The 22,838-nt window shown below is 44.6% G+C and overlaps 1 protein-coding gene across 5 annotated transcripts in view; it reads left to right on the top strand.

Moving 5' to 3' along the window:
* The window catches only part of NDST2 (N-deacetylase and N-sulfotransferase 2), a 114,176-nt gene that overhangs the window by 45,326 nt on the left and 46,012 nt on the right, over positions 1 to 22,838 (top strand). The window contains exon 1 of one of the 5 annotated variants that reach the window (XM_054070885.1): positions 21,972 to 22,047. The exons of the other annotated variants lie outside the window; for them this stretch is intronic. The gene's annotated coding sequence lies outside the window, so the exon portion shown is untranslated. Of the gene's footprint in view, positions 1 to 21,971; positions 22,048 to 22,838 lie in introns of those variants that run through there. 5 annotated transcript variants of the gene reach the window in all.

Raw genomic sequence — 22,838 nt, 5'->3', positions numbered from 1 at the left:
TGTCATTTAGGACCCTAGAATGATGAGGCCTTACCACCTTTGTTAGATGAATAATGTTTGGTTATTTGTCATTGTTTTAAACTTGAGTGAGAAAACTGGGGTCTTGAATAGAAGGTGATAATGATGGGACAGTTGAGATGACTCTCCTAGGAGAGCTGGTTTCTTGTGCCACAGCCCGTTCTCTGCAGTGGTACGAGTAGTTTCTAGGCGTTCATTCTAGGGCTGTTAATATTCTTTTCTCTTTGGCAGTGTATCTGACCAAGGCTTTATCGTAATTGTCCTTATGCCTTTAGCTTCTTGCTTCTTCAAGGAAAAAATAACCCAACAATTATTTTGTATAAATAGCAGTCTTTAGCTTTTGCTGCCAAAGAGATCTCTTTACCAGAGGCTCTCTTGCTTCTAGGTCATCCATGTGAATAAATGACCGCAGAGGCTTGGTATTGTGGAAGTAGTAAATACACATCCTTCATCTGCAGTCTCCAAAATACATTGGTCAGAGCTGTGCTTGGGGGTTTTGCCAGCATAACGGTGTTTTGTTAAGGTCTGCGGAGATCCCCCTTAGCTGGCACACAATGTTTGATGCTGGATTCAGTCAGATACTACCAAACTGTGCTTCTTCCAGGACAGCTTATTTTTGTAGGGAATTGGTGTGAGCCACTCTGACAAAATAACATTTTTGCCTATGCAAACCCCACCTCAATGAGGCAGATTTGTCTGTGTAGCTACTTTAGCAAAGCCTTTCTACTGTAGAAAAGACCTTATTGATAATATTGAGTTTCCCACAGCAGATGAAAGGCACGATACAAAGGGCTTTACAAACATGAATTAAGCTTCACAACACCCTTGTAAAATAAATCATTCTTCTAGCTTGCCAATGTCTACTTCCTCTTACTATGAGATGTTTTGTGGGGACGAGAAGGAAGAGTTGGAAGATTCAGAGTTGGGGGAATTAATGTCTGATAGCACGGTTGGTAAACTACATGAATTTCTAACCTACTGGAATCCCCTGCTGTTTCTGTCTGGTGTTTAAGATGTTCTAGGAGAATCAGGGGGTTAGAGTGTCAGAAGGCCACTGGTTGCTGGTTTCAGCTGGGCTTTGATAGGGTGAGGAGCTCTAATGTTGCCACCTGGCAATTCCTTTCTTCCTGACAACTTGGAGCTGGCTGTTGTGCGTGTGGTGTTCTCGCTCATGCTGGTTTTAACTGCAGTGGTTTAGACTCCTGCAGTCTTGGAGTGTTCATGCGGCTCAGGGTACGAACAGCTTGCATGGTCAAGGGATCTCAAAGGCAACAGAGAGAGGAACAAACCTGTGGGTTTATGCACAGGAATGATTGTAAAGTCACTCAAAAGTTAATGTGATACTGAGTTTGTCCATGCGGTCTGAATTCAGACATTTTTGTGTGTTCACTATCATGTAGTCTTTAATGAAATTATCCTGGATTCTGTACTAATAAATCTATCAAGTGAACTGTGCCATTTATTCCCTTCCCAGTTCAAGGCCTCCATGGGATGGTAGTTGTTTTCACAAACCAGATACCTTTCCTCACCGAGAGAGTGACTCACTTTTGAAAGCTGTCCCGGATTCCCTGAAATCTGGGAGGTGGTGGAGACAGCTGTCCCTGTCCTAGCCTTTCCTGAGGCTGGCAGAAGTTCCATAACTCTTTGGCGGTGTGCTTGATCCTCAAGAGCTGCTTGATCTGATAGCAGTATTTCTGTGCTCTGTTTCCACAGCAACAGCACACTTTCTTTTCTTTCCGCTCTCAAGGTGGCTGTGTCATTTGGAATCAGACCTGTGGAAAAGCTTGGCCTTCTTGTCCCCAACTGAGGTTTCAGCTTGCTCAGATCATAAGTGGAAGGAGTGGGATGGGAAGAGTGTGGCTCTCAGCAGAGCCAGTGTGATTGTGAAACTAGAGTGGAAGGCACGAGTCCTACTTAATTGTGGGCTTTAGTGTTAATGAAATGGTTGTGTTGAAAGTCACGGCTTTTTCTAAGTTCTGCAAATGAAAGGCCTGGGTCTGGGACGCTGGCGACAATCACTTTGATTTTTTGTTGTTTTGAGTCAGGATGCCAGAAGTTTTGTATTGCACTCTGACAAATAATTAAGTGGGTGCGTTGACTGGCTAAATCGATGCCTAATGGATGAAAACACATAATTTGGGGTGATCACAGAAAGGCATGTTCTTTGCAGTGCTAAAGGCTAGAAATGCTCTGACGTGTAGCCATATCAAACCGAAAAAGCTGTTCAGGATTAAGCACCTAAGTCTGAAGCGTCATATATGTACAAAAGCCAGAAATTAATTAAAGTATCATTTACTATAAGCACATCTGGATGTACTTTTCCTGTTAAAGATCTTATATTTAGTTGAAAGATGAAGAGCATTGCAAAACTGAACCTTTTTGAAAATGAAGTTTGGGATTTCAAGTCTTGTAGTGCTTGACTTTGTCTCTCTCTGGTTGTACTGAGCTCTTTTTGACTGCATGTTGAAACCATACGTTTTCATTTACTCAATAACTTGTTTATTGAGAGATCAGTGTAAAATTCCACATCTGTTTAACATTCCAAAATTTACCATTAAGCTGCTTGACACTCCAAAATTTACCATTAAGCTGCTTGACACAAGTTAAAATTTATGTTAATGCTGTCTTGATTAAACAGCTCTCATTATCACTCACTGTGATTTGGCCACATCAGTTCCTGGCAGACGCCTTGATAACAGCCATTTTCCTCCAGCACATCCCGATGAAGTGGAGCGCACTGCAGGAGGGCTTTGCACCTACATAGCAGCTTCCATTTCAAAGCACTCTACACAGTCATATGTGATATCTGGGAAACATGTTAAGGCATATAATGACCAAAGCAAACTCACACACATTTGAAAGAGCTATGGGACATTTGTAACTTCAACCTATGTCTTCTATTGCACTTTTTTTTTTGGTACAAAATAGTTGTCTAGTGATCTCTAGCACAGAACTTGGTTTATAGAGCATGCAGAAGAAGGATTGAGTTAACCCTCCGAAGACTGGAAGAGATGCCTGTAGATGTGAAATATTTCAAACTGTGGCTTCAGACAACTTTTAAGAAAGCCTTCCCAGCCAGTCTCAGAATCTTCTTTAGTGCTTTTCAACCTCTCCTCTTTCATTTTCTTTTAATATTGTTTTATCACCACAGGAAATACTTGTGATTTCCCATCTCTCTCTTCAGTTACTCTTTCGTGCCTGCTTGCAGCATCACTTAAGCTCCTGTCCTGTGGGCTTTGCTACCATGAACCCTGAAATGCAGAGGACCTTTTCCATGTGCGGTAATAGCTTCACAGCTGTGGGTTCAGGCATTCTTCCGTAAGTTCTCACCATTTGTTTTTATGCATTTTGTGGTTTCAGTTTAAGTATGCAGGGAAAGCTGATACAAATCAGAGTTGTACCTATGAAAGTCTAAGGATTTTGCGTATTCAGATTGTTTACCTGTAATGTGCTTTTCCGGCTCCCATTTTCTAGCCTCTGCAGCATTTGAAAATTGCATCGTGGCTGCAGTATAGTGCAAAGCAAATAGCTGACACGTGACACCAAACAAACCCCTGCCTGAGTTCTTTTTGTGTTTAAGAATTGGACTGATCATGGTTTGCTTTTGATTAATGGTTACATTTGTCAGTTGTATTTTGCAGATAGCGTAACTGAGAGCAGACCTGAAGGCAATTTGCCCAAGATCCCAGTATTTCCTGTAATTCTGGTTGTTTTTTCCTGATTTGATTTGGCATGATCCAATTATAAACTATATGTAATTGCGTAGATGTTCAGACTTGCCACTTCCCTCTGTGCATGCAGCTGGCTGGGTTTTCTTGTAACCACAACTCCTTTTATTGCCAAATTTTTCCTAGCTTAATGCGACATGGGCCATCTAGTGAGGCTGACGTCCATGCTGTGTTACAGGGTGAACAGTTCAGTTGGGTTTCAGCCAGCCTTGAAAGCAAAAAGGACTTTTTCCAAATATTAAAACTATTTCTTGCATTTGTTAGATCTTTATATACCTCAAAAGCAGCCAAAGTGATTTTACTTAAAGCAAGGATGTAATACATCAGTGCGGAAGGTGAAAGTTGAAGCAGCTGAGGAGCGATTGGCAGCAGTCTGAGAAGATGGAGGAGCTGTAGGCATAGTCAGGAGGCAGGGACTGCTCCCGTCCTGGTCTGCTTTGATTCCCACCTCCCTGCAGACTGTTGGCTGCAGTGCGGGTGGGGAGGTGCTTGATGTGAGCGCTTCAAGTTTTATTTAGCACTGGTACTGTAACGTTTGAAGGAAATAAAGATATGGAAAGTGAGAACTGGAGAGGGATCCAGCAAAGGCTTTCTGAGGCACTAATGGTCCTGGAAGTGGAGTCCTCTTCTATTATTCATGCCCTGTGAGCTTTTAGCCAGCCAAGCTGTGCACTCTACACTCAAGGGCAATTGCAGAAGGTAAAAGGAAATTAGCCCTGTAATGATATATTGAAAGGTTCTGGCCAAAGTAATAATTCTGACAGTGTGTTGAGGGAACAGAAGCATATCAGAGATTTCAGCTGTGGACTGATCTAAGGAAGCACTCAAGAATGCTTTGCAGCACAGTGATAGAAAGACTACTTGAACCTCTGTGCATGTCCTGGGGTTTCTTCTTGCCTCCTTTGTCCTCATCAAAACATGTCTTCAAGTTCCAGAAGAAAATCTGTCTCACAGCTGTAAGATGAGCTAGTACTCAGCTTTCCAGTGATGCTGTGGAAAGCTTTGCTGTAGTGGTCTTCAGCGTGTCAAAACCGAGTGTGGTAGCTAAGACTTTGCAGTGATTTGTAGATCCAGTACTAGAATTCCATCTGGACTCTATAGTTGTTACTGTGTTTGTGGTTATTTCCTTGAGCATGTTTACCTTCCCTTAGGTAAACTCCTCATCTTTAGTATTCTTCTTCCCTTTCTCCCCCTCCTACCACTTTTACTATCCCCTGTTGTTCCATACAGTAGGAGTGGTGCCCAAGGGAGCTTTTAGGAGAGGTTCAGAAGCAGGAGGCTTTTACTGCGATGGATCTATACTGGTAATTGATCTGGGATACTTGTGCTGGAGTGGCCTCTTATCTCCAGCTTTTACTCTCTGTCTGTCCCCCAGGTCCTCTGAGGCTTCACAGCGAGTATTGAGACTGTAAAGCAGATCATTGCAGACTGGTGGAGAGTGACCTCACTCAGAGGTTGAGTTACCCTGGGAAGGGAGCAGAGGAACAGACTGTAAGCGGAAGTCCTTTGCTGGTGCATGAGCTCAAGGATGTCTAAACTTCACTTTACTGTACATAGCTTTTGTAGATAGGACTGAAATACATTGCTTTAGAGTAAAGGAATATAACTCATAGTGGAAAGAATGCAGTACCTGTGCCAAGTACTGGTTAACTTGTGAGCACGGAACACAGATTTCCCCATGTGCTTGCGGACTTAGTGTATCCAGAAGCCTCCTTTTTTTCCCCCACTTACAGAAAATAATGTTCAAGGGTAATATTTACAAGCAACTTAGAAGCACAAGGTCTGTGGTTTTTAAGTAAAAGACAATTCTGAACACTTTACCCTGGAAAGTATATGTCTTCTAGGTTGGAAGGAGGTGTTATGGTTTTGTCGGAGCCAAGAATGCATTTGCCACTTTAACATAAGCCTTAAGAATAATTAGATTAAAAGACTTTGCCTTGGAGTCCGACAGTCTGAAATAAATGTTCTTGATGAAGGATGTATCTCTCCATACTCTTGTTTTCAGGAGACACTAAAGGTGTTTGGGCCACTGCAGTAAGGATCAGGAGGAAACGGATGCACAAACCACAGCGATGAGTACTAGTCTGGGTATTGTAACTGCACCCAGGACCCTGGGGCAACAGAAAGGAGAGGTTTGCGGGGAAGGGGGAGTGGTGTGTGGTGTGTGTGAGGAATCCTTAATGAAATCTGTGCAGATTGTTTTGCTGGAATCGCACTCTGGATTCTGCAGCCTTAGAGCTGCATGTTAAATGAGCTATTACAATTTTATCCCATGGATGTTTTTCAGGCTACTGAACATTTCTTGTACTGGCAGATGTCAGCAGTGCATGCTGCTGAATGTTACTGGTGGCAGCCTTGGGGTGACAGTTGAGAAACGTGGGTGGTAGTTTGGACATACTTTTAAAGTATGCTAAGCATTTGATAGTTAAACTCTCTTTGATGTCGGTTCAACTGTGGCATTTCCTTATAACTACTGCCCATGGCAGATTCTTTTCTTGATGTGGCGTTCTTGCTTCAATGTCAATCAAGATGTCTGATCAGTAACAAATGCAGTGGAACAGCTCCTGGGAGTTCCAGAAAGTCTCTGTTAAAGGACTTGAACAGTCTAGGCTTTCCCACCACTTGTCCATCATCGTCTGAGACCAAGCCTTGACAATAGCTCTGTTCTTGGTTCATTTTGTGAATGGTTGCAACAATTCCTGTATTGTTTTGTCCTTCTGTGGGCGATACTTCCAGATTCCTTATGTACTGCTGATTTAAAGCAATCTCTGCTGTGTTGCAGCCTGTAAACTGGCAGGAGCAGGCGCAGTCAGGCACGGACCCTCAGAGTCCCCCAGCCCCATCAGTAGTGGCAGATTTTCCATTCCCCACACCAAGTGTACATGAGAGCTCTGCTGGGATTTCAGTCAGGCCTTCGGATTGCAATCGCAAGGTGCCTGCAGAGCCACGGGGCGAGGGTGCAAGCTGCAACTTGGAATGGAGCAGCAATGTACTCAGCCTCCATTGCAGTCAGTGAAACTGAGAAGGGATGGGGGAATAAACGGCTGTAGTCCAAGGATGAGAGCCCGGAACCACTGCTCCTCTCTGTCAGAAGAAGGGTGACCGTAAAGTCCTGCTTGGAAGACAGGGAAGCTTAGCCTGGGAAATCAGGGGGAGGAACTGCAGAGCCTGGGTTTTGTATGAAGCATGCTGACTCTGAGTGTTTGGCATGCCTGCTCTGCTTAACCAGGTCAGTATTTGAATAGTTATAAGCAGGCTTTGAAGTTAGAGACATATCAAATTAAGGTAGAGGTCAGTGTGTTGTACCTGTTGACTGAACAATGATAGCAACTTTGTGTGCTTTACGTTTTTAAGCTATTTGACAAAAAAGGAGTGGTTTTTAGTTGAAAATTTAATATTTTATTGCAGTTCTATGTGGCAAAACTCAATAAATCACAGAAGGCTGTTATTTTTGTGCATCTTTTTCTTCATGACCCGATTGAATGTGTGAAATGAAACCCTTGGGCCCCATTGCAGATAAGCATGTAGTTATAGTTTTAAGTTTTGAACCATTCTTTTCAAGTGTTTTAAAGCAAGCAAATCACAGGCAAGAGGGAAATGAGTGTCTTCCATTCGAATTGGTGCACAGGTGTAACGGCTGTGCCTGGGAAGCTGGTGCAGAGCAGCGCTTCACAAGGTGTCCCTGCAGGCACTGGCAGCAGCAAAATGTAGGTAGCTTTAAGGAAGAGTATCAGTGTAGACAAGTCCAGCGCTGCTTATGTGGAAGAAATTGGTCCAGAAGCTTTTATCTGCTGTTAGGTTTGTTGTCCCCTGCCGATGTCACAGCACCTCAGTCTTCTCCTTCCTTCCAACTTCCAGGACTGCCTCTCTTGCAGGTGAGGCTCACTTTCCCTGGTCTTCGAGAGACAATAGCAGAGCTTGCGGAAGAGCACGCAGTTGTCTTGCCTGTACTGTCTGTCAAGAGCCTTTGAGAACACTTGGGGTAGTGATTACTGGAGGCACAACGCTGCTGCAGACCTTATAAGGTATAGTTGAGTGGAGATTGTGCTGGTATGAAGAGGCCAGAGTGGGTTGGAAGAACAATTGCAGAATGGCACTCCAGTGCAGCTGAAGTGGAGAAGAGTATATCCCCCCCTCCATTTGGCAGGAATATATTTACATAATTAGTAGGAAGACTACTCTCAAATGCCTGTAATTTTGTGTATATTCTCATGGAGAAAAGCACTTTCAGGGATCTGAGATTCTGTGTGTGTTCCAGTGGGGACAGCAGAATGTGTTGAGTACAAGCCACCCTTGGTACCACACCTTTGGCACATCGTCTGTGTGTTACCTTAGATGAGCGCAGCCCTTGCTTGCATTTGGAGGTTGCAGAAACCAGCTCAGCATTAGCCTGAGGAGCTTCATTTGCACAGGCTGCCCTCCCTCCCGCCCCCCCCCCTCCCCATCCCTGGACCCCAGTTTGCCCCGGGGACTGCCCTAAGGCTGGGCCTTCCATCCTGGCTGCATGGTGTGGTCATTGCGTCTGTCATATCTTCTGTCCTGGATGGACCATGAACTTGGCTTGTCTTCTGAACTTGTGTCTCCTGTCTTGTGCTGTCCTTGACTTCATCTCCTTCTGCTCTTGACTGGACCCGTTTCATCGCTTCATTTGCTTGAGCCTGTTGATGGAGCTTGTCACCAGCACATAGGCCACCACGTGCAGGTATATTGGGACTGGTCTCTTGCTCTTCCGCTCTCAGAGCAGCCAGCCCTTGATGCACTGAGACCAGAAGACATAGCTCCAGCTGAGTAATGTGTGGTGAGGAAGTAGCCGGAGGAGGTGGAACAACCAACCTGCAAGATTACTGTCTCCCCTTAAAGCTGACACAGTTGTAAAGGTGGAAGTTATTATGTGCTCATAATAAAAGCATTAATGTTTCATAGTTTTCTTAGCATCACTGTTTATGCCAGTAAGCATTACAGGATTGTTCTGTGTAACGAGAAACTGCATCATCTCAAATACCCACACTGGTGCCCTCAAGTTTCATTGTGTTTTTCCTTGTTCTTCTATTAGGAAACCAAATTAATGGTTCTTGATCTATCCACTCTCGCCTCTAGACTGGGATTTTTTTTTTATGTGTCTCTCAAAGCTCCTGTCGGATTTAAAACAAAGAAAAGGAGAAAAGCCCACCAGACTTCAGATGTTTTTCTTTGTTATTGTTTCAATTATCAATTTCAATCCATTACTTCAATGTTTTCCTGTTGGCTTAGGATAAAGTGGTGAGAACTGAGCAGTGGAAAGCACATTTTAGTTCTTGTACTGCTTGCCTTTTAATTCCTTATGCCTCTTAATAGAACTTAATTTGCATTTTTTTCTGCATGTGTTTGCTGTCACTGCTTGCTGTGTGCCTTCATGAAGTGTCTGCTTTTCCCATTTTTTTGAGGTAATAATTGGTTTATGAACCTGTTTAGAAAAAAAAGGGTCTGAGTGGTTATAATTTCCACTGTTCAGTTTGCTTTTATTAACATTGAAGATTACTGAGGGTAGTGGAATTATTGTTTGGATTGTAGTTTGTTTGTGCTGCTAAAGTGCACAGAGTCCTCATGGCAAGTCAGGTGCTGGCTGGTCTGGGTGCTCTGGAAATGCAGCACCAAAACAAATTCCTTCATTTTGCCTTATTTGCAAGCTACAGAAGTCACATTTGTTAATCAAAAACTCATCATGCCACCATTTCTGCTTCATTAGAGCACAGTGTTTGCGACTGCAGATCCTTAACAGCTTTCCCTGCTGTTGGTTTGATCAGTTCAAATGGATAGACTTGCTGTTTGCCATCATTAGGGTCGTATCAGATTTTATTGACACTTGCTGTATGTCAGCATTACACACCCCTTTTCCAGAATTTGTGTTCTGCATTTTGTACCACGATTTATGTAATATGGAAATTGTTTCCATATCGATTGGATTATGTTTTTCTCTTACTAGAGGATTTTTCTATCGGACTCTATGTAAACCTCTGCACATGACAGATCTTTTCCCCCTCATTGATGTGATGTGCTGTGGTTTACAGTCCGCTATGATCACAGCCTGGTGACTTCTGTAGTTCTCCTGCCTGTAAGTGCTGCTGTTATTTCATTCTCTTCTTACACAGCTGAGTAATTTTCTCTCTTTTATACTATTCTTCATCCCGCATCAGCCTCTTGTTGTTACTGGTTTAAAAATGGAACACAAATTACCCCTAAACTCAGCAGACCCCCAAATACTCCCTCACTTGTTGTACAGGCTGCTTCTTGATTCCTCTTGCAGCGAGAGCATTCTGGAAGGGGCCAGGTCTGTATTGCAGCCCTGTCATTCCCACATCCCTCTGCTCTGAGGGATACTGGAGCATTGATGGGCTGTGAGATACAGTTATCCATCTGTGCTTCCTCCCACCCTGTTTCTTTACGCCCTACCTTTTGGGCACTATGGATTGCCTTGTTTTCCTGCGTTGCCATGGCTGTGGAGCTGCCCTGTGTTACAGAGACTGCTGGGGACTGGGGGAAGGAGAATCTGCTGGCAAAGGTGGTCAAGAGAGAAATCGTGGGCAGTGTCCTTTCCTAGTGAGCCAGGGGTCTGCATTTCTATTTCTATAATATCTTCAGCTGTCAGGAATAGCGTGCTGTATGATGGGGAGTTTCCACGGCAAGGAGATGTGGTATAGTTCCCGTGATCCCAGCAGCTGAGTGTACGGTACGTTGTGTGGAGCCTTTAGTTTGCCAGCACTGCTGCTCCAGCATAGCTGTGAGCACAGGGTCTCCTCTGTCCATCTGTCTTGGGCAGCTGGGAGGTGCTGTGAGGTCAGGGAAGGTCTAGGCCACCAGGAGGATGTCACTTATATTTTTATTTACACAGGGGTTGGGCACAGGGCTGCCTGGGCTGTGAGAACTTCATTGTGATGGATTCACTCTCCTTGAATGGTTGTGTGTGGTACATCCGGATGAAAGGTCACAGAGCAGCCCAGCTGTCTGAGCAGTGTAATCCAAAGATCCTGTGTGGGTAGGGAGTCAGCAAGAGGGCCTAGCTCCTTCGGCACGTCCTCCAGTGCACTGAGCATTCCAGGCTCCTCGTGCCTGCATTTCCTGCCAGAATGAGCCCTCCCTCATCCCCAGTGCACTAGCAGGCACTAATGAACCTCAGTGGCAAAAGACAAAACACGATTCATGAATAGCTTCACAGTCCCACTTCTCCCATCCAGCCAGCTCTTGGCCTGGGAACGCACTGCCCACACAGTGACCAGAGAGGAATCTGGAGGCATTTGCAAAATAATGCCATATAAAATGTTCCCTTCTCACACCTTCTGCTTGTGTATTTCCAAAACTGTTTACGTATTTCCTTTCAGTTTGCATGAATAAGCACATCACTCTGAGACTGAAGAGGGGAAAATGCATTTGCAAATGTGCGAAGCCACATAACTGTAATAAATTGCTTTAATTATGTATGGCGTGTTTAGTTTCTGGAGCCTATTGTGCGTTTCTCCCTCCAACAAGTATCCTTCCCTGTTTGCTCGCTGCTGTATACCAGGCTGGCCATCCTCCCAAAGTATTCTGCATCCAAATTCTCCTCTTGACAGATGATCACCGAGAGCCTTTTTGATCCTCACATGCTCAAGTGTAATCTTGGATCTCCAGTACACAGCAAAAGGCAGAGACAGGGTTTTCCCCCTAGGAATTTGCTGGTTTACCATGTTTTTAAGTAGTATGTTTTTGTCAGTTTATGATGATTTTAGAACAATAGAAAGTAACGGCTCAAGGCAGATGTGTCTCACTTTGAATACAGTTTCACCCAAGTACTTAGTAGAGGTGGAGGTGATTTATGCCATTGCCAGGCCATTACTGCTTCTGGGCACTTCAGCAGCACTATTGCATGCTCTTCTGTACGTACCGTTTCTCCTGATAAGTGCCTAGTTCCTTCTGTTTTCCTTTCCTTTACTGTTTGGGAGGATTGGGAAGGCATGCTATCAAAGTGCTTTGGCTTCTTTGGATTTGGATGACAAAAACTCCAGAAGTATAATTATGTTATTTTTACTGCTGGCTAAATAATAATTCTCACACTCTTTTCTTGTCCACCCTTGCCTGTGTTAGGCCTATTGGTCTTTCCAACAATCTAGAAATGGATGTGCCTTTTCACTCTTTCACCTTTTGTAAGTGAGGTAGTTTGGGAGTTACTAAGCTTAGGTTATTCCTTGTGACTATCAGGAGTGATTTACAGCGTTCCACAGTGTGAGAAAAGGTCTTGCTTTCGACTTGAAGTTGAAAAGGTGGTGGCAAAGGTTAGAGGGAAGCTTTTCTACTTTCTGTTGGTGTTTTTCGCTATCTTCAGTGGGGGAAAGCTGTTCAATACTATTGGCATTCAATGCAGAGAAGAACTGGTGATAAATTATCTTTTCCTCTGGAAAGAAGTGATTTTTCAGAAGGTTTGGTCTTACATTGGAGAGTTACAACAGAGCTTCACATTATGGTGGCTTGTCTGTGCCTGTCCTACCCTTAGCATTCTCTGAGGAGCCCCAGCTGAGCCAGCCAAAGAGGGCCCGAGTGTCTAGAAATGACCTTTGCAGCCCTTCCCACATCAGGGACGCTGCTAGCGGTCATTATTCCTCTGCTCAGAACTGTGTGCGCAAAGGGGAGGTACTCGTTCTTCCCTCCTGACACTCTCTCTAGAAGTTGCTGTGTGCTAGGATATGATGACCCTATTAATGAAGTCATCAATCACAAGGATCTGATTAAATTGATGCGGGAGAGGGAGCCAGCAGATGAAACAAACAGGTTGTTTTAAGATATATGAGATATGCAATTAGTGCCTGACTCACTCGCCATTTAAATGGAAGTGTTGCACAAGAGATTTACTGGTACCTGACGTAATAAATTATAGTGTATGGCTTTTCATCTAAGAGAAAGGCTTGTGTACTGTTCCAGGGACCTGTAAATAAATCAGTGGCAAAGTACTACATTTAAGAAATACGACGTATATATTACTTTATATATTTTTTTAATATGCCTACACATGTGTCCATTTTTCTTGGCAGTGGACTAGGATATGGACACCACTATGGGGAGATGAGCATGAATTTTAGGCCTGTACAGGCCCTTTAGCCAGGACCTGGTGACTGTGTTTTCAGGCATATAGAAAACTGAGACGTAAGTAGGAAGGGACTTGCTTCGTGCTGCCGAGGTTTTGAGGGCAGTCCCCTGGAGTACAGAGATAATGGAAGGGAAGCTTTCTGTCAGGGAGCATATGTTTCTGTGATGATTACACTGTATAGATTAGGACTTCTGGGAGGGAGGCAATGGGAAGATGTGCTTGGAACACAGGACCATCTGCCAGTACCTTGGCATAGTCATTTCATCAATGAGGAGCTTACTAGCTTCCGTCCAGCTGAGAGAGGCAAGAAAGAAAAACAGGGACAAAACGCTGTCCTCTAGCCTCCGCTGAGGCAGAGGAGAGATGGCTCTGATAACTGTAAAGCCCGAGTTTGTTCAGAAAGCTGTTGTTCTGCTTGGTAAGAAGGTATCAGGTGTCATGTTGCTGAAAAAATGCCTGCCTTAATTTTGTGGTGCAATGTGGGCTGTCCTTTGGTAGGGAAACGTATAACTGAGGGTGGGCTGGGAGGGACTGAATGGTGCTCAGAAAAAAGGGAAAAGCAGTGAGTTTCAGTGGGAAATTGGTTTTGCGTAGAATGACTGCCTTTTCTCTTTGATGAACACTTGAATGGTGGGTATTTAAGGTTTGTGGTGGCAAAGGATGACACCTGGCAGACACAGCTAGTTGCAGAGCCAGCCCTGGCTGTGCCAGCAGCCTCAGGGAGCGTAGTCTGGCCTGTGCCAGAGGCAAAGAATCAGGGAGTGCTCTCTGTGGGCAGAAGGTAACCTTCCAGAGGCAAAAGGGCTGTGGTGGGGAGCCTGTGAATTCTGTTCCCGAGACCTCACATTCCCAAGTCTGCCGCTGACAAGGTAAGTGTCCAAGCTTCAGCTCCGCTCCTCACATTTGCTGTCCTGTAAAGGAGACCTATAATGCTTAGCATACTTTAGGACAGCTGTGCTATTATTTGTTGACACCAGACCTAAATGCTATTGTCTTTAAACCGCTCTGGTTTTCTTGTCGTAGGTGAATCACACTTGAGTCTGGGTGAGAGTGAGTGGCAGAGCCTTTGCCCAGAGCAAGTGGCAACGCGAAAAACACAGTGGTTTGAGTGCTGGTGTTTCGAAATGGTTTTGTTCAGGCTGGGCTGGTAGTGAAGATGAAGGGAAGGAGTGAGAAGTGTTGCCATGAAGAGCCCTGTAATCTGCAGCTGGCCAGGTCCTCAGGAGCAGAGATGTGTTTGGGACACAGTGTGAGAGCAGTGCAGCAGCACGATCATGGTGCGGTGGTGCACCAGCAGGATGGTCTGGTGCTGAAGGCTGGATGAGGGAAGTTTCTGTTTGTACTTCTGTTTGTAGTTTTCTGTTTGTTCTTCTGATGTTATTGCTGATTTATGAGGTAACTCAGATGGGGTGTTGTCTCTGACTTTGTCTGTTGTGAATCTGTTGAAACAAAAGGAATGTGCGTTGTCCAAAAATAAGTAGGAAAATACAGTAATACAGTTTAGGAGCGTGAGAGCACCTGAGCATTGAGCCTCAAGGGGGTTAGTTAGTCACCCACTATGCAAATTCTTTTTGTCTTGAGGAGGGGAGAAGATCAGTGAGATCGAAATCTGTGTTACTGCAGATATAGGAATGGGCTATGGTTGGGTCCCAAAGGCCAAAGAAGGTTTTAATATTACTAAAAAGAACCCAGCCCTTTGCTGTGAATCATGTGCAATGCTTAGACAGTTCCATGCCAAAGTCCTCATGATATTATACAGCATAGTGTTTATATGGTTAAATGTGTGTGCAGAGACTGGCACAAAAGAAATGGAAACCCTTGTGCTTGTTGAGTTCAGTTAAATGATTGTGACAAACATTAGATCAGATTCTTATGCTGACATGTAAATGTGGTCTAAAATTCAAACCGAAGCTTCTGCTTTTGCAGAGTTCTTTTCTGTCTGCCTTAAAATGGAGCAGAGTTGTTCGAAAGCCTTAAAGATTGTCCTGCAAACTAGGCCCCGCCATGTTTGATCTGTGGGAACAGCGTGTGATGGTGTCCTATGGGGGTGATGCTCGATTGCCATGTCATGTGCTGTTTAAACTGGCGGCTCCTATATTTCCTCTCCGAAGTGGTGGAAGAACATTGCTGGTCCTAGAGGGCACAGTAGGTCAGGGGTTTGGCTCAGCTTGAGGGTCTGAAAGGCTTTGCACTTAGCAGAACCATAAAGCAACTTCCAGGTGGCTCAATGTCCCTCTTGAAAACGCAAGTGTGGCCTCGTTCCAAAATGATGCTTGGGCAAGGCTACGTCTACGTGGGTCCCTTGGCATGGAGAGGAGTGGGAAGGGAGAGCTTTGACCAATGTTCAGGTGCAGCCAGGAAAGTCAGGCGTTTGCATGAAAACATAGGGAATTTAATCCCTGTGACAGGGTAAAATGAAACACAAGAAGTGAAGGAAGTAAGGCAGCAGAGAGCTTTTAACTTGGGTGTGAACAGGAATTAAGATTTTGATTTCATTGCAAACATGAAAGCTGCCATAGCTGTTGATGCACATGATGGAATTGTGCAGCTCCGCGTGTTGTTTTCCTTCCTGCAGCAGAGTACAGAGTTGAGTGCCTGTGTCGGGGGTGCTAGGTGAAGCTTTGCTGTAGTGCTGTTCTGGGTCAGTACCTCTCAGACACTTCCGCACAAAGCTGTTCAGTTGTACTTCCATAAGTTAGGCTGTACAGGCACTTCTCCCTGATCACAGCCTGGTGTCCTAGCGAATCTCCAGGCTGTTTTGACTGCTGATCTCAAAGCGTGGACGGTGTCCCTTGCACTCAGGCTGCCTGATCGTGTGTACCTTTCCAGATACCATTCTTCCCGACAGTTCAACCGCAGTCAGATTGTTGACTTCTGACGAGCAGGGGAAGGATGTGGCTAAATCTGTGCACCTGCAGCACTGAAAGAGTCCAAACTCCTCTCATCATGTTGTTCTGGCACTGCTCTCTTAGTGACCACAACCTGTAACATTATTTCATGGAAAATAAGGAGAAAGAGAATTCCTGGTTCATGCGAAGCTTTTTTCCAGGCATAATGAATAATGGGATCAAGCAGCTGTATCATTCATGTTGTTTTAAACTGAATTTGTGTACCAGGTCACTTCACCTCTGCATCCTGGAAAATATAAAGGAAGAAGGATGGGAGGCAGAGTTAGAGGTGCGTTTAAATATTTTTCCAAACAAGCTTATATGAAAGTGGAGATTTCTGTGGATGGCTTGGGTGTCTCTTTCCACTTGTGGCATGGTTCGTGCTCATGTGAGCATTCGTATAGCCAGCATGGGTGGTGATGGGGAAGCCCCTGGAGGGGGAACAGCCCCTTCAGCGTTTGTGTGTCCTCACCAGCTGGCAGCACCTGCAGCCCTTGCCTGCAGTTCCCTGGGGATACAGGCATTGTGGTAACCAGAGCAGTGAGGAGCCGAGCTTGAGGAAACTGTATGGAAAAAGAAAGCACGCTGTCGTACCTCAGCGGGTGGGAAAGGTCCTCAAGATACGTGTCTGTTTCTGAGCATTAGCTAAGCTGAATTTGGGGTTGAACATCGACTAAGTGTGTAAAATGTAACCAAGTAACGAGTTTTTGTTTCTCCTTTCCATTCAACCCCCTGGAAGCATTAATTATTTTTACCTGTTTTCTCTGTTTCCATATATGCAAATTTCCTTCCTCTGACCTCCTGGAAAAAGGCAAAATACACCTAATTAAACCAGTGTGGATACAGCCAGTCTGTAATAAGTGTTACCCTTTCACAGTTTGGCTTTGACATATTATCTTTATTTTCCCAGCTTTGGACTTCATTCAGCTTCGTGCATTTACATCCAAGGAGCCTTGTGTCTGTAATGATTATTTGGTTTATTGGATGCAGTATCTCTTTTTGTTATGGATCTTTTCCATACAGCCAGCTGTGCTGTGGCTACTTCTTGGGCATCTTGGAAGTTGCTGCCATGAACCTCAAAGTGCACATGAGGAAAGCTGTTCAAACTGACTTAGGAACAAAACTCCATTGTCTTTATTGCAGTTTTTCTTTACAGTCATATCCAGCACGTGGTTTATACCTTTTATTTGGGCATAGATTCTTTGCTTTATTGATTTTATCCTATCTAAAGAATCGACAATGTTGATTTTAGTTTTAATTGGTTCCTTGATGGGGGTGAATCACAACTTGGAATTACTGATTCTTAACATTTGTGGGGTTAGGTGAGGAGCTGTTTATACTTTGGTGTTTCCCCCCGCATCATCCAAGATATTGGAGGAATCTCCTCTGCAATGTAGAGTGCACTCGGCTTTGTGATAAAAGGCAGAGATAAAAGTAAGCACAAAGAGCCTGAAGATCAAATATTGTCCAGATCCAATATTGACAGTGATAAATGAAAAATGAGGGAAGGAATTACATGGACTTAAAGTCAGCAGGCTTCTGACTTAATTTGCTTATTCAACTGAGCAATAAAATGGGAGAGGTGAATGACCCTCTTCCTCTCGATGTTCTCTGTGGTAGCTGTCAACTCCACTGTAAATTGGGGGTCACCAGTTGGGCACAGAGCCTTCACACAGCTTGCTGCTGACATTAAGTTCGTTCCTGTGGGGTTTGGGCTCTGGTGTGTTTTCAGTTTGTCTGTGAACTTAACACATGATTGCCTTTCATTAATCTAGTTATTTGCTGGTTTTGTAAAATGCCACTTTTCGTATGATAAGGATGGCTTCACGACTGGTACAGGAGAGATAAGGCCTTGCTTTGTCTGCGCGAGCTGTGCTTAATTAGGACCAGGGTAAGACTGGTACTGACTGGGTGTCTTTAGTGCTTTTGGGCCCTCTTCCTTTTGAGTGCTCTGGGAAGGAGTAGCCTAAACAAGCCACAAGCAGGATTGTTTAAATGATCTAACTGGGGTGAAAGGTTTAAATGGAATAGCTCTGCTACTTCAGTCCAGTAATGCAGAGAATGCTCGATGCTATCTACTTAATTACAGCGTTGCTGCCAGGAGGTGGAGGCTCTGGTGCAGGATGGGAATGAACAGTCTTTTAAGACATAAATCATAATTCTTCAGGACCACTCTTTGCTCATTGAGGAACAGCCAGAAACAAAGGTGGGTAAGAAAGAGAGAACTGTAGCAATGGAAGTTCATCAGCTAAGAAGGCTGTTTCCTTCCTGCCCGTGTGATGGGAGCAGAAAGCAAAAGAGAAAAAGGAGATATCTTTTCTTAATATTTCAGTTGTAGTCATTCCCCCCCTTTTTACAGATCTCTTCTCACGACAATGGCATAGCTTCAGCTGCCAGGCTGCAGCACTGGGAAGAACATTATTATTGATAGCTTTTTCCCCAGTGGCCTTGATTGCAATTGGTTTGCTTTTTTGCGTGTTGGGAGACGTACAGCGAGCTGATAGTGAGAGAGAAAAGGGCAGAGGCAGGTAGCATTACATTTTAACACTTCACTGCTTGCAATGACCTTTCTGAAAACTGGACTGCTGGAGCAGTCCGGGTCATGGATGTTTCAGAACAGCACAGGATAAGCAAACATGTTATGCTGGTGGCAGATGTCTGGGCACATCCCCTCTGTGCTATGAACAAGCTTATAGGGGGGAATCCTTCCCTCTGTTGTGTGCAGACAAGGTGATGCCATGTATAGACATGGAAGATCTGAAGTGTAGTGCATTGCCTGAATGATATGAACCGTGCTAAACCATTTGCCTTTTGTTATCGAACTGATGCTTCTTCTTCCTCAGATGGCTCTGGCTTGTTCTGCCGCTGTGAAAGCTTATCTGGTGGACTGCATTGAAGGCAGCCCGTTATACAAGAGGGATCTCTTTTAGAACTCTGAAATGAGACTGCTTGCTCTTAACAGAAATATGAATTCACTTAAGAGCTTCACTGGGTCTCAGAAACCATTTTCCTTCTCAAGCCGGTTCTGCTGGGTGCACGTGAGTGAGCCATAAAGGAGCTGTATGCGTTAAAGCAATCTGTTTTGATAGCAGATGTCCTACATTAACTATTCCAGGTATATTCTTGCTGCCTAGTTCACATTTCTTTCACTTTCTTGGAGATCCTGCAGGGAATGCGGTTTTCTCCATGGTACTTCTTTCTGGAGCATTTGCAGTTTCAGACCACGACTTTTTGATCTTTGTTCCTTGGTTCCACTCTTTCCCACAGAGCTCTGTGTCTTTTCTCTCCCTATTTCCTTGGTATGTTTCCCCCCTTTTCCCTGTTTGATTGCTGCAGTCCTTCCACCCTTCCTCCCTGTCCCTCCTGAAAGTCACCCCTGTCTTCACTCTGTGCCATCTTTGTGGAGCTTGGAACTGTAAAGCTCCACAGCACTTTTAGTGAAGTTACAAAGTATTTGTTATCCAGGAAGAAATGCAAACTTCTGCCTAAGGCTTTTATTCTCTATTTATTCTTTTACAGAAATCAACTAAACAGGCTTTCTGCTCTCTGTCTCCTTGTAAATCATTTCATATTTTCATAGAATCATAGAATAGTTTGGGTTGGAAGGGACCTTAGAGATTATCTAACTCCAACCCCCCTGCCTTGGGCAGTGACATCCCACTAAATCAGGCTGCCCAAGGCTCCATCCAACCTGGCCTTGAGCACCTCCAGGGATGGGGCATACACAACATCCCTGGGCAGCCTGTTCCAGCGTCTCACTACTCTCGCAGTGAAGAAGTTCTTCCTAACGTCTAGTCTAAATCTGCCCCTCTCCAGTTTATACCCATTGCCCCGGTCCTATCCCCACAAGTCATTGTGAATAGCCCCTCTCCAGCTTTCCTGTAGTCCCCTTCAGGTACTGGAAGGTTGCTAGAAGATCTCTGAGCCTTCTCTTCTCCAGGCTGAACAAGCCCAACTCTTTCAGCCTGTCCTCCTAGGGAAGGTGCTCCAGCCCTCCAATCATCTTTGTAGATCATCTTTGGACCCGTTCCAACAGCTCCATGTCCTTCTCACATTAAGGATTCCAGAACTGGACACAGTGTTCCAGACGAGGTCTCACAAGAGAACTGTGGATTTTGACTGTATCCAGCCACCTTCTATGTTTTCCCACTGTACATTTTATCATTATGCTTTTCCATTGTGCTTCTGATCTGGGCTTTTACAATCATTATTGGTTTTGAGCCACATGCTGCTGTGTTCCTTGGGTGTAATTACTGCAGGGATGCGTAGAGCAGAGCTGCTGTGTGTCTGGTGTGACTTGGAGTTTGCCCAGGCTGAGGATAAGATCTTCATGGGAAAGTAGTTCTGCTTGGTTGGGTTCCTGCATGAATACTGTTCTAAGTGGACACTGTTGTATTTGATTAGTGTAAATATTAAGGGTTTTATGCTTAGAAAAAACAGACACCCTTCTAATTTTCCTGAAAGCTGTTTCATTTCGTAATGGTGGAGGGGATCACACACATGTCCTGGGCATTCCAGACAGCAGCTGTTACACACAGGTTTGGCCTTTTTTCCAGAGTGAAAAGTGAAACTTCCAGTGTGGCTTGTATTTAAAGAAACAAACCTGCCAGGAATACAAATGTCATTGCTTGTGGGGATCTCTGTATGGCACATGCTTGGACCAACAGGAGCTCTTGTGTGGAACACAAGCTCCTGCGTATCACAGCTGGTGAATGTGAAACTAAACACAGAGCTGAGAAAAGGGCTGATGCTCTTGAAGTTAATGGCATCTTTCCACGATCCCTTAATGATATGCTAGAGAGAGATTGGTTCCATTGGTAAATGGTTTGGTGTTTGGAGATGGGATGTGGTTGTGCGTTAAGCATTTGGGGCAGCTGTTGGCCCTGGTGATAACATGTGCTTTGCAGGTCAGGGACTGCATAGGCAGGTGAGTGTGTATGGAGGAGGAAAATGGGAAACTGTTGGGCAAGGGCTCTGTCACCTCCCTTGGCTCTCTGGAACAGCAGTTCCATCCCTTTAGCATTGCTTCAAACTACTCCTTTAGTTGAAGGTCCTTTAAAACAAATTTTATAGTGAAATCGTATTTGGCTGATTCCAGTCATATTTTACTGGTGGAAAAATCTGTGCTTGTAATTTCACTCTGTTCTTTGTGTTTCATTGCTGGCTGCTTACCAATTACTGTGTTCAGTTCCAATTCCTTGTTACCCTGTTCAGCTGAGGCCTACCCTCTTATCCTGCTCTGTTGTATTTCTGCTTCTGCTTCTGTTGGTTATGAAGTGCCTTAGTGGAAAACCATGAGACTGCAAAGAGCAGAAGTCTGTTTACCTCATAGATACAGCTGTTTCTGAGCTTGTGTAAGAGTGAGCAAGTTACATTTTTAAAAGCTGAAGAAAAAACTATTTGTAATTCACCTTGCACCTTGAGTGTCTCCCCTGCGTTTGCGATAGTCGATCCTTTGGGGTTTTTTTCAAGCCTGCTCTATTCTGGAAAGTAACCCCAACTAGATCAGAGCGATGCTCCACCTTGTTAAGAGTTGGCATCAGAACATGCAAGGTGTTCCGTAGTGAAACACCAGGGGACGGCCAGCCCCTATGGGACACTTGGATTCAGTGCCATGTGGTGGTTGTTGGTGTCTTGCTTGTGTGGGTCTTGACAAACACCGTGAGGGCAGTGGATATGGAAGTCTTATCTGTTGCCATTGTGTACATTCTACTAATAATTAACCTCCTAATTCGATTGTTTTTCTGAGTGAGTTTCTCTGGATTGTAACAGTTCTGTGAAAAAGACTTCTCTTTAGTTGTCTGTTCCTTTTACACTAACATCAAACATTCACCCTTCTGTAGTTCAGTTGTTATGCTGTGGTATCTGGCTGTTCTGATGCTTTCCCAAGTGTATTGATATTTGTGGAGGCAAGGCGCACAAGACTTCTTGTTCTGCCCTCCCAAGCTGTTTAGGAGAGAAACATAAGAATTATGGATCAAAATAAAAGAGAAAAGTTGTGTGCTGAGGAAGCATTGGTGCTTCTTTCTAAACTAATCTTCATCTGACTGTGAAAAAGGAAAACGGAAGATTGTGCTCTTGTTGTAAAACTGCGAGGAAGGCAGGGAGCCGGGTGTGCTTGGTTTTATTTACAGGCAGTGCAACTGTGGATCTTATTTGTTTACTCGTGGGCTGTAGAGGCATTAGAGATTATTGGAAACTCAAAGGTCAGAGTTTTTGCTGAATCAAGGTCTGTGTGAGCTGGAAAGCTACAGGAGAGCACTTGTGTTTCTGAGACACCACTGGTGGGGAAGAGCTGGCTGTAGAGGCTGTCTGGCAGGTACAGTAAAATCATCCTTTTAGCCCCAATCCGACTCTTATCCGTGCCTTCCCTGAGGGTGCTGGTGACTCTGCTGGGATGCTCTTACTGGCAGGCTGCTTTGCCTGTGTCTGTCTGTGTGTGCGTGCACAGAGGTTTCCTGAGCTTTGGCGAGCTTCACAAAGTGCTTTTACCTGTGTGTTTGCTGGCCAGGTAAAGGAGTGGAGGAAGAGTGTCGCTCCGTCCCTCGTCGATTTGTTGTTGTTTTGCAGCATACCTAATGGACCTGGCTCTTTTAAAGGCTTTGGCAAGGGACTGCGCAGACTTTTGTCACGCCACTGAAGCTTTACTGAGCTGGTTTAGCTGTGGCCGAGACTGAAGAAGGTATCATCTTAGTGTTTGCTTTGTTGGCTGTTTCAAAAGCAACTCTATTAATGAACAGATGTGAGAAACCCTATTAGGACTGTGCTGGCGTATTCAGTTCCCTCAGCTTGTGCTGCATTGGCTTCTTCTTTGTGGTTTACCTCTATATCCAGGTTCCTGGTTTGTTGGTTGGGGTTTTTTTCCCCTCGCTCTTGTCATTTCTCACTCTTGCACAACAGAGCCTGCTGCAGTGCAACCCTACGTCATTGTCTGGTCAGTGCCAGCAAGGCTGTTGTCATGGCCTCGCTGCATCCTCATGCCACGGTTTGTGTTTGGTAATAATTTCCTTGGCTAAGGAGAGCAAAGGTGCTCCCGCTCCATAAATGTTTATGGACACCAATGGAGGGTAATGTGAGGAAAGAGGGAGAGAAGTTTAAAGTCTGGTTTCA

The sequence above is a fragment of the Cuculus canorus genome, chromosome 7, assembly GCF_017976375.1.
Source record: "Cuculus canorus isolate bCucCan1 chromosome 7, bCucCan1.pri, whole genome shotgun sequence".
NCBI lineage: Eukaryota > Metazoa > Chordata > Aves > Cuculiformes > Cuculidae > Cuculus > Cuculus canorus.
Note: the sequence above shows the minus strand (reverse complement) of the source record. Positions and strands in the feature narration are given on the sequence as shown.